Source organism: Zea mays, chromosome 7, assembly GCF_902167145.1.
Source record: "Zea mays cultivar B73 chromosome 7, Zm-B73-REFERENCE-NAM-5.0, whole genome shotgun sequence".
Classification (NCBI taxonomy): Eukaryota; Viridiplantae; Streptophyta; class Magnoliopsida; order Poales; family Poaceae; genus Zea; species Zea mays.
In genome coordinates this window covers 35,324,953-35,334,871 of record NC_050102.1, presented here as the reverse complement: position 1 = coordinate 35,334,871, position 9,919 = coordinate 35,324,953, and positions in this window count along the sequence as shown.

The window sequence follows — 9,919 nt, the reverse complement described above, 5'->3', positions numbered from 1 at the left end:
CTTGGTGCTTCCCGGGTGCATAGAGAATTTGGAGAGATGAGCCTCATCCAAAATTTTCCTCTTGAGCTCCTGGTCTTTAGGAATTACCAATCTGCCTTTGAACCATAACACACCTTTCTCATCCTGGCGGAAACAATTATACTTCTCAACCTTCTGATGGAGATTCTTCTTGATAATCTGCACTCCCTTGTCACTGAGCTGGGCCATGATAATCTGGTCTTGCAAAGCTGGCTCAACAGCCATTTGAGACAAAGAACCAGAAGGAATCACTTCAATTTGCATCTTGCTCAACTCATCACACAAGGTGTTAACACGGGAATCCATCAGAATGCAATTGCATTGCAACTTCCGACTCAAGGCATCTGCTACCACATTAGCTTTCCCTGGGTGATAATGTACCTCTAGGTCATAATCCTTGATCAGCTCTAGCCATCTTCTCTGCCTCATGTTGAGATCAGCCTGAGTAAAAATGTACTTAAGGCTCTTATGATCAGTGAAGATGTTGCAGTGGGTTCCCATTAGATAGTGCCTCCACATCTTCAATGCATGAACCACTGCTGCTAACTCAAGGTCATGAGTGGGGTAATTTTGCTCATGAGGCCTGAGTGCTCTTGAGGCATAAGCAATGACTCGGTTGTCTTGCATCAAGACACAACCTAGCCCGGTGCCAGAGGCATCACAATATACATCAAAAGGCTTGCTGCTGTCGGGTTGCGCCAATACTGGTGCTGTGGTCAGATGCTGCCTTAACGCATGGAAGGCATCTTCGCACTTCTGACTCCACACAAATTTGACTTCTTTCTTCAGCAACTCAGTAATAGGCTTCGCAATTCGAGAGAAGTCCGGAATAAATCTTCGGTAATAACCAGCCAATCCCAGAAAACTCCGAATCTGGCGAACAGTTGTTGGTGGCCTCCAATTCATCACCTCTTGCACTTTATCAGGATCAACAGCTATTCCAGCCTGAGAGATAGTGTGACCCAAAAATTTGATTTCCTTTAGCCAAAAATCACACTTGGATAACTTGGCATAAAGGTGGTGCTCTCGCAGACGTTGAAGCACTACATGCAAATGCCCGGCATGTTCTTCTTCGTTCTTTGAGTACACCAGAATATCATCGATGAAAACCACCACGAACTTGTCCAATTCCGGCATGAAAACAGAATTCATCAGATACATGAAATATGCTGGTGCATTTGTCAGCCCGAATGACATCACCAAGAATTCATATAGCCCATATCTGGTTGAGAATGCCGTCTTCGGAATATCACTTGCTCGTATTTTGATCTGATGGTAGCCAGAGCGAAGGTCTATCTTGGAAAACACCTTGGCCCCGACCAATTGGTCAAAGAGAACATCAATACGAGGCAAAGGATACTTGTTCTTGATAGTTACCGCATTAAGAGGGCGGTAATCTATACACAGCCTCAAGCTTTCATCCTTCTTCTTCACAAACAGCGCTGGACATCCCCAAGGCGAAGTGCTCGGGCGAATGAAACCCTTATCTAGCAACTCTTGCAACTGCTTCTTCAACTCTGCCAACTCAGCGGGTGGCATTCGGTAGGGCCTCTTGGAAATTGGGGCCGTTCCCGATTGCAACTCGATGGCGAATTCAATATCCCGGTCCGGTGGCATTCCCGGCAATTCATCAGGAAAGACATCTGCATACTCACAGACCACTGGGATCTTCTTTAGGGGTGACTCCGTCATAGAGAAAGCACATGACTGAGAAGAATCCTGACTAGGCAGAATCAAAGTGAAATTCCCGCAGAAAGGAGAATTAACTTCCACGGTACGACTGGCTACATCAAGCACAACTTGGTGCAAGGTCATCCAATTTGCTCCTAGAATAATGTCCACATTTTCCAATCCCAATACAAGAAGAGTGGTTTTGATAATGTGGCTTCCCAGTTGAATAGGCACACTTTGGTTTAATTGATTAGTTGCAATTTTACCCCCCAGGTGTGACTATCACGAATGACCCTTTTGAGTGAGAGAATGGCAGTTTGCAATTAGCACTGAACTTTTGGCTAATGAAACTATGAGATGCACCAGAATCAAACAGAATTAAAGCAGGTTGATTATAAACTGAAAAGGTACCGGTCATGATAGGAGCTCCTTCTGGCACTTCCTCTAGAGCAGTGAAGTTGAGCTTCCCTTGCCTGACTTGCACCTTCTGCTTTCTTCCCTTGTCTTGATTTGGTGCTGGCATCTGCCTCTGCTGGTTCCTGGGACAATTCTTGGCATAGTGGCCCACATTGCCACAAGTGAAACACTTGTTCCCATTGCCCTGGCGGAACTGCTGCTGCTGCGGAGGCTGATTGTTCCTTGGGGCGGGAGCTGGATAGCGGTTGGGTGCCGGCTGCTGCTGCTGCTGAGGTGGCCTGATCACCCATCTGTCTGCCTGCTGCTGGAAACCCCTGCTCTGATTGTGAGAAACAATCCGGAACCTCTGAGCCTGAGCGGATGGTGCTGCCATTGGTGCCTTTCTCTTCTTCTCTGCCCGGTGAGCAATAATGCAATCTTCCTGGGAGATGGCCATATTGACCAACTCATTGAAGCTATCAGCCCGGACAGTGTTGAGTCGTTCCCGCAGCTTGGTATTGAGACCCCTGCGGAAGCGATCCCTCTTCTTCTCATCAGAATCAGCATGATACCCTGCATACTGGCATAAATCATTGAAGGCTTGCGCATACTGCAGTACCGTGCGGGTTCCTTGATTAAGGGCCAGAAATTCATTCAACTTCCGATCAAGAATGCCAGCTGGAATGTGGTGTCCTCTGAAGGCAGTCTTGAATTCCTCCCAAGATACCTCACGATCAGCGGGGAGCATAGCACAGAAGTGGTCCCACCAAGTCCGAGCAGGGCCGCGAAGCTGCTGTGCGGCGAAGCGAGCCTTGGCCTCGTCAGGGCAGTCTCCTGTGAGGAGGGGAAACTTGGACTCGACGACGCGAAGCCACACGTCGGCGTCCAACGGATCCTCTGCCTTGGTGAACAAGGGCGGCTGCGTGCTCAGAAACTCCTGGTATGTTGCCATAGCCGGAGGTCGCTGATGCTGGCCTCCACCATGATGCTGTGGGTGGGGCTGGCGCTGCAAGAGCTGTCGCAGAATCTCATTCTGCTGGGCCATCAGCTCCTGCACTGTGGGAGCTGGAGGAGGTGGCGGGGGAGCTTGCTCATTCTGCCCGCGACGCTGCCTAGCTGCCATCTGAAAACAGAGATTGCCGCCATTGTTATCCCAACTCACATTTCTGAACAACAAGATATCATCTCATATGGAAGGAAAATGCCATAATCATAATATTAGGTTCGAAATGAAGATAACATGGTGCCAAGGATCCCACAGATATCAAAAGTTTACAGGGTTACATTAATCAGGGGAAAGTACCCACAAGCCTAGTCCAAAATGTGATATTACTAAGCTCGCATAAGTTTCTATCCGCCTAAAAACGTCGAAGTGACTGCTTAACCCTGAGCGGTGGAAGCGACACTGGATACGGGTGAAGGAGGCATCGCGGAGGTAGTCCCATGGGCACCAGGGGCTGGTCCTAGCTCCTTGGGAGCCTCTTCTCCCTCGCTTCCGGCTTCATTGGCCTCCATCTCCAGGTGGTGCATGTCCAAGTGGTCATTTGCTTCCTCGAGTTCCCTCTGCACGTCGTGAAGCTGGTTCTCCAAGACATCAATAGTGTTGTCTCGGATCTCCACTTGCTGCTCCAGGGTGGTGATACGCTGGCTCAGCCTTTCCACCTGCAGATCCTTCTCCACCAACTCTGTGGATAGGTCGACCACAAAATCTTCCCGACTGTCGAGGGTGAGCTTGGCAGCCTGAGCGGTGTTAGCAAGAAGTGTCATAGCATCGCTCTGAAGGGCCTGAAGGCGGTACAGCGCACTCATGCACTGAACAGTGACCCTCCCAACCAAGTCAGGATACATTGCCCACACATCCTTCACATGGCTCACGCGGTTACACCACATGGGATCATCCTTCTTCTCAGCAGGGAAGAGTCCCAAGGGGTGCATCACCATCTCCAGGGGATGGTAGCCACAGAAAGTCGTCAGAGTCTTCATGGCTGCTGCCTCAACGGTGTCGTCCGTCCTGAGTCCAATCGTCTCAGAGTCAAGAGAACGCCAACCCGGCTGAAGGGGATGAGCCTCCAAAGTTAGCCAGACCCGACAACGAGGTACCCGATGCTCCTCATACAACTACACCGTGTACAAAAGGGGCGTAGGGTAACCGGCGGAGTTAAGCACTTCCCACAAGATGGAAGGAAAGCCATCGCGAGAAAGGAAGTCAGAACTGAAACGAGAGTCTCCTCCACTAGCGGGGGTGGGTGAATTCATCTGCGGAAGGGAATCAAAGATAAAGATCATGGTGGAAGGAAAAAGAAAAAGAGAGCCCGGATGATTTTAAAGAAAAGGGGGTTAGCTCAAATTTTAATTCCTCTTGGTGTTTTATAATGCATGCATGCTGTAAGGAACGTTGCCTCTCAAAAGAAAATAGGGTGCCTTTTTAGGGCATCCTTAAAAATATAAGTATTGGCCCACAGGGTCTAATTAATTAGCCACCTATTCTCCCTCTATGCCTAAGGCCTTTCGTCCTAGGTCTAGCGATCTAGTCCTGACGATCCGTAGTAGTTTCTAGGCAAGTTTTAGATTTTAAAAATTGGTATTCATGGTTTATTGTCCTTCTCTGTGGTGGAATTTGCTCCGATACCAGCTGTGGCAGAACCACCCGAATTATTCCAGCTTAAGTGCCTAAGTCACGCCTCAGGGGCCGTAACACACTTAAATCGGAATAACCCGTCAGTCCTTCAGATCTAGTCTGATAGAGCCACTTAACCAGGATCAAATTCCACAATCTCACTCGAAGGTGAGTCACAGAAGAAATACAATAAAACAGGAAACCTCAAATTAAGTACTGAGTTATTACATAAATCAGAGTTTTTGAGTAGCAAATAAAGTTCACAAAATAAAGTGCAGCGGATAATCGATGTCGTCGGTAATGAGGAAATGGGCAAGGCCTAGCCCACTACTCCTCATGCTCCTCTCCTGCCGGAGCAACATCCCACTCGACCGTCCAACCCGGTGGCAGGGTGGTAGGCCAAGTCACACCATCAACCATTTCCTGAATGGTACCTGCAAAAATGGTGCCACAAGCAAGGCTGAGTATACTAATACTCAGCTAGACTTAACCGGTGTGAGGAGTCTACTCCTCTACCTCTAGACTATGCAGCTGTTTGGCTGAGGGGTTTGGTTTGCCAAAAGCACTAGCTGTTTCTAAAATCAATTTTTAGCTTTTCAAATTCTACCATCATTAACTTAGCTAGATTTGCTCCTTCTAAGAATACATGGTAACAATCAATTAGTTCAACCAACAAGTTATCTCATATAACCACATTTCACTTCTTACTCGATGCAGTACAAAGAATCAAGCAGTCTCATTAGCTGCGAGAAGCAGACGATTCGAATCGAGTTTTAAACCTTGCAAGGTAAACCTAAACACACGACATGTCAGGGTACTCCGACCCCACACATGACAACCGTCCCCATCGATTCCCCGTTCGCGTCCAGGCCTCACCGCCTTGGCATACAATGCTCCACTGACCCCGGCTGCCGCCGTGCAGTGACCGCACTTGTACCCACCGTAGCTAGCATGGGAGACCCTGTCTCAGGTCGCATGAGGGATAAAGTCCGCGCCCGGCTTCACTCAGGTACTAGGTTTACCGGTTACCATTTTTCCCGGCATGTGCTTAGTACGTTCAAAAGCTTGACTCAGGTATCCACACATTAATCCTTAATTCATTTTTCCCGTCTCATGGACAAGGCATCCTCCCTAGATCCAAGTCCATAGACCAACATAAATCCCGTTATCAAGATGAATACAATCAATTTCTGACCTCGCGCGAGTGCTAGAAAAATCACTCGACTTCTACCGAGATCCTGATTAGCAAGCAGCTACTCGACCTAGCATACTAGTATTCATCTCAAAAGGAATCCTAAGTTCATGCAACTAGAGGTTTCAAGCAACTCCTACACTTAAGTGCACATTGCAATCCTACAAGCAATAAGTGTAGTAAAGTAGCATATAATAACATGGTTATGCATAAAACCGGGGCTTGCCTTCAATTGCTGGGGCTGCGGGGAGATCCTTAATAGCAGCCTCTGAAGCCTGCTCCTGGTCCTCCTCTTGGACAGGTCCTTGCTCGGGGATGAGCACGTACTCTCCGTCGGCAAGATTGCAATCTAATGAATGCAACGCGTAAGATATATGCATGATATGATATGTGCTTTTAGAAATTACAACTTTAAAGGCGTATGGTCTTTTGAGTTTAAACAAGTTAACTTTTCTTACGTAAAACCCTTGGGTGGTATACTTGGTAAATTGGGTTAAACTTAGCTAAGGTAAGTGGTAGGTTAGATTTTGGGATTCTACTGAATTCCTTTTAAGTCTTAGTGATAAATGATAAGTTCTCAAGTTAGACTTATTGAGGTGGGGTTTATTTCTTCTTTCCTTTTCTTTTATTCCTTTAATGTTTTGGAGTAGGTTTGAACTACAAGTTGCTTTTATAAAATTCCAAAACTTCTGCAAAAATTACAGTGGCTTGTTACTGGTGTGTGTTGCTCTATCTCAAAATTTGGGAATCAGAAGGTGAATAGTTTTCTCTGGACAAAATTACCAAATTCTAGGGCAGAAGGGGTACTTTGAACTACAACTATTATTTAACAGTGGGTAATTCTCTAAAACTTATTTTTGCTGGCTTTTAGGTGTTATAACATGACTTAACACAAATTTCTAGCCATTAATATCTTTTAATTCTTTTCCTATGGTTTTCTTAAGGTTTCTAGCCAAATAGGTGCTTTCTACTACCACTATATTTGAAAAACATCAAACAACAAAGTTCTTATTTTTCTTAGTATTTTGTGCAAGAGCAATCATTCTGAAGTTTGGCTTCTTTTTGCTTAAGGGAAGGGGTGGTTTGCATTATTTGAATTAAGTGGCCTTTCTCATAATTTACTAACAAAAGGTATGGGTTTACTTCCTTTTCATGGGTTTGCATTTTTCTCTGGTGGCTTGTCTCATCATGGACTTAGCTGTTTTTTGGTTGCCCATTATCACATTATTTGGGGTTGTTCATGATTTAGTTGGAAAATGCCTTATTATCACTTTGCATTTAATTTCCTTACTTAAAGAGTTGGGTTGGGGTGCTCTGTATTTTTGTAGTGGGGCTCTGGTGGTTATAAGTTCACTGGATTTTTATTAATCACTTTGGTTATAGTCTTGCAACTCTAATAATTGATTTTCAGTCTATATAAGGCTAGTTAAAGCATCTTAATTAAAAACTGGTCCAAATTAATGGTCTCTGCATTTTTCCTAGGTTCTCTGTTGCATAAGTAAACTAGGAAAAATATTATTAATCACTGTTCATTAATTTCTAAGGCCTTTCTGATTTTCTCTAAGTTTTGGACAAAATAGCTTTAAATAAAAAACTACACCATATTTTCCAATGCTGGGGTTCCTACTATTTTTAAACAGTGTCTAAATAAGGTATAAACATCTACAAATTTTCTTAAGCTCAGCACAAAAGAAAAACTAATTTTCCTTAATTAAACAAGGTTTAGGGGGTTTCTGTTTTTAAATTTAAACTTAAAAATTTAGAACAGGAAGCATAGGGTTTACTATTTTTAAATGATAGATCATAATATTCCAGAGCTAGCAAAATTGGTTTGACAACTTTTTATTAAGATTTCATCAAGTTATGGATTTTCTAAGTTCTCTGGTCATTTTAAAAAGAATAACAGAATTGATTAAATGGAAATCCACTTTGCACTGGGGTCCCTAGCGGTTTTCTAAGTTTTCCTCGCGAATCAGTCCTTAGGTTACTATTCACATGAGTCGCTGACATTACAGAAAACCCCTCGGGTTCTACAGAACCTAACCCGAGGTCCTTCTTCTACCTTAAACAGTAGCCGCGGCGAAGAAAAGGGCGGAGGGGCTTACCGGCGACGAGACTGTTCCGGTGAAGTGGTCGAGGATGAAGGGAGGTCGCGGGGATCACAACGGTGTGCGGAACGCCGTCGGAGATGGCCGCAGTCGGTCGGTCCACGCGTGCAGGCGGGGATGCTCGTCGGCGGCGAGGAGACCGGCCTGGTCACGGCGAGATAGTTCAATCAAACAGGTCAGGGAGGTCCACGGGATGCCAGAGAAGATATGAGCAAAAGGAATCGGGCGGAGACTCACTGGATGGCTTGGTCCACGCGCGGCGGCGGAAGACCGAAGTCCGGTGAGGTCGATCTCGGGCCTCCGGTGAAGTCCGGTTGGGTCCGAGGGCTTGGCAAGCTTCACGGGCTACTGGCGGAGCTAGCCGAAGCACTGGCTGGGCTTGAGGGTGGCTGGAGTGGGCTGGCCACGGCGGCCGAAGCTCTGGCAGCAATGGCGGGCGGAATTAAGCTCGCCGGAGCTAAGGAAAGGTGGCTGGCCGGTGAGGGTGAGTGCGGGGCGAAGAGAGGTGCGCCAGGGGAGGCTTTATAGGCGCGGGCGAGCACGGCCGAGGGCGTGGGCGCGCGGCGGACTTGACCGGACGCCGGTGTGAGCGCGCGCGCGGGTTGGGCGAGCTCTGGCGTGCCGACCAGGGTCGAACACGTGTGTCCGTGCGTTCTGCCCAAGTTCTGGCGCGTGTGGTCGCTCATCCGAGCCTGCTCTCGCCTTGGTCAGTGCACAAAACCTCTTCTCCTCCCTACAAGCTACCTTTCTTGTGTGGGGGTCATAGGATTTTGCCTACTGGTTGCAGAGATATGGAGCCAGGAAATCTGGTTTGTCTCCCTGCCCAAACCCGAGGCAAATCCCAGGTTTTGTCGTGTCTAGGGCTCGCGTCCCAATGCCATCTTCTGGCACACGACAGAGGGGTTAGTTAGACAAAATTTTGTCAATGGGGCCATTAGGATTCGAGTTAGGGATCAAGGTGAACATCCCTGATCTTTGGCTCAAGGTCTGAATTTCAGAATTCTGAAATTCAGAATTCCCAATGAGTCCCTACATGAGAAGCTTGATTTGGGGTTTAATTTGAATTATTTTGGCTAAGCTTTCTCAATCTTTCTTGTTGCTTAATAAATATACTTTGACTTGTATAATTGGCTCAACTCAAAATTTTAAATTTTTCATTCCCTTTTCCTCATTTTCTTGAATTTTGTTCATGGGGCTCACTTAGGGTTCTTAATTAGGGTTGCACATTCTTATCTTTCAAAAGTCTCAATTGTTTTGATTATGACACTTTTAAGCATATACTTGGTGAATTCTTTATTACTCAAGTTAATTTGATGCTCATGCTTACTTTGATTTACATGAAATAATGGTTCTTGGTTTGGATTTCTAGGAGAAACCCTAGGTGACACTGGGGTGTCACAATGGCCGTCCCCAACTACACCTACCTCAAGCTCAAGATGTCGGGCCCCAACGGGGTCATCACCGTTGGCCCCACGTACCGACACGTGTACGAATGCGACGTGGAGTGCGTGGAGTACGCCGAGGCCCTCGCCGAATCTGAGGCCCTCATCGCCGACCTGGAGAGCCTCTCCAAGGAGGCGCCAGACGTGAAGCGCCATGCCAGCAACTCTTCGAGCCAGCGGAGACGGTTAAGTCCGTCCCTATTGACCCCAGCAACGACGCCTCCAAGCAGATCCGGATCGGCTCCGAGCTCGATCCCAAATAGGAAGCAGTGCTCGTCGACTTTCTCCGCGCAAACACCGACGTTTTCGCGTGGAGTCCCTCGGACATGCCCGACATACCGAGGGATGTCGCCGAGCACTCGCTGGATATCCGAGCTGGAGCCCGACTCGTGAAGCAGCCTCTGCGCCGATTCGACGAAGAAAAGCGCAGAGCCATAAGCGAGGAGATCCACAAGCTAATGGCGGCAGGGTTCAT